Below are 2,434 nucleotides of genomic sequence, written 5' to 3'. Positions count from 1 at the left end.
AATTATGATGCAAACATTTATTTAAACAAAGGTTCAATTATTTTAAAAATGACTTTAAGGAGGAGCAAAATCAAACACTCAAACAAAGTATTGATGAATAATGTAATGATTTTTCAAAACAACTAAATGAAAAATGTAATGATTTTACAAAACAACAAACAGATACACTAAATGAATTACTTGAACACAAAAACAAATTCTTGATGCTTTCAAAACTGACACAACACAACAGCTCAATGACTTGGCACAAGATTTGCAGGATAATCTTCCAAATGAACTGTTGGATAAATTTGTAAATATGGGGAAAGATCTAAAACCACAATTGCTCACAGATTTGTCACGAGATATAAATAATGTAAGCCAAAAAGTGTCATCAGTAGGCAAGACACAAGAACAGTTCATGGAAAAGGTGAAGGATGTATCTGAGGCTCAGACAAAAATGCAGAAGTCACAATTGTGCCAGAATGTAAATACACTCGCAGGTACCATTGATGGGTTGCGAATAGCATACAAAGGTCTTCTGAACATGTGTAAGACACATTGTTGCAACTAAGTAGCATAACTTTAAATACTCATTTCGCGAGAAAGGAGCAAGAAAGGATAGATAAAGACATTAAGGAAACAATTGATAGAGCCAAGGCTTGTATCCTAGACAAAGGCAGTATCCTGGTGGAGAAGGTAGTACAGTGACACAAGGGTTACATAGATGTGATCAAGGAAACAATGAAGGTAAAGAAGGCAGAACTATGAGCTGAAATGGATCAGAGGATGAAAGCAGTGGAGGAGAAATTGTGGACTACCATATTGGTGATTCATTTCATAAGGAAGGGGAACATTCAACTCCAAGTTATCAGGTGTCAACAGACAGAACAGATAATCTGAACATCTATCCACAGTTGAACTCTAACCTGTCAGGCAAAATAGGTCACAACTATAACATGCAGCAGGAGGTGCTGACTTCTGTACCTGTTGCACAGAGGTTTTCGGAAAACGATCCGACACATCAAAACAATGCCATGCTAGCAAAGGACAGTGCTGCCTGCCTTTCTACTTTGCTCGTGGATGAAGGCTTATTACAATACAGGCAGTTTCCAATTTTTTCTTGTGAAGGTAAGTAAACAAACTCAGTTGTGTTCAGAAGAGCCTTCTGGAATGTTTTCCCAAGGAATTGGACTGAAGCACAGAAGATACACTTTGCAGTACAGTATGCACAGGGTGATGTCCTGTTGTGTGCCATGGACATGGCAGAAAAATATCACACCTATGAACAGTTTGAAAGGGCATTCTTAGACAAGTTCTGGTCAATTTCAGTTCAAGAGAGATTTAAGTATGAAGTATTTAACCCACTGCCATTCAGCTGTAAGCATGGAAGGTTCAGAAGACACTTCAAGAGGTATCTAAACAAAACCCATTACTGGGCAAACCTGATATCACACTTAGATGTCCTAAAAATGTAGAAAACCTGACTACCAGCTAACATACGTGAGAAATTAATCACCACTCCTGAGCACAATATAGAGAATTTCCTCTCTTTTCTCAATTCCATTGATCTTATTTATGAAGAGAGATCTGCACAACCACAAAGAGATAGCACACAGGCAGACCTCACATGAAATAATGCGCAACATGGCAGAAATGGCAATAACAACCAACACGGTTGGTAGCTGTATCTTCCTCACAACAATAACAACAGGAACCAATCTGGTAATGGAAAGGGGCAAACATTCAACTCAGGATATAAGAATAACCAATTACAGAATTTCAATCAGACAAGATTTAATAGCTCCGCAATATCCTTTCTTTCAGGAGTGCTAGTTCTGCAAGGTTCGCAGGAGAGCTTCTGTAAAGTTTGGAAGGTAGGAGACGAGGTACTGGCATAAGTAAAGCTGTGAGCACCGGGCGTGAGTCGTGCTTTGGTAGCTCAGATGGTAGAGCACACAGTTTTAATCTGCCAGGAAGTTTCATATCAGTGCACACTCCACTGCAGAGTGAAAATCTCATTCTAGAAACATCTCCAAGGCTGTGGCTAAGCCATGGCTCCGCAATATCCTTTCTTTCAGGAGTGCTAGTTCTGCAAGGTTCGCAGGAGAGCTTCTGTAAAGTTTGGAAGGTAGGAGACGAGGTACTGGCATAAGTAAAGCTGTGAGCACCGGGCGTGAGTCGTGCTTTGGTAGCTCAGATGGTAGAGCACACAGTTTTAATCTGCCAGGAAGTTTCATATCAGTGCACACTCCACTGCAGAGTGAAAGTCTCATTCTGGAAACATCCCCAAGGCTGTGGCTAAGGTCCTGACTTCGAGTCTCGGTTGGACACACAGTTTTAATCTGCCAGGAATGTTCATCAGTAGACCTAGTCAAGTCAAATGCCAGAGAAAGTAAACCAAAACTCAGTGCTAATGTTCAAATACAATTCTTCTATCCTACCATTATGTTTG

Source organism: Schistocerca piceifrons, chromosome 5 (assembly GCF_021461385.2).
Source record: "Schistocerca piceifrons isolate TAMUIC-IGC-003096 chromosome 5, iqSchPice1.1, whole genome shotgun sequence".
Classification (NCBI taxonomy): domain Eukaryota; kingdom Metazoa; phylum Arthropoda; class Insecta; order Orthoptera; family Acrididae; genus Schistocerca; species Schistocerca piceifrons.
The sequence above is the reverse complement of the archived record's forward strand: the minus strand, read 5'-3'. Positions refer to the sequence as shown.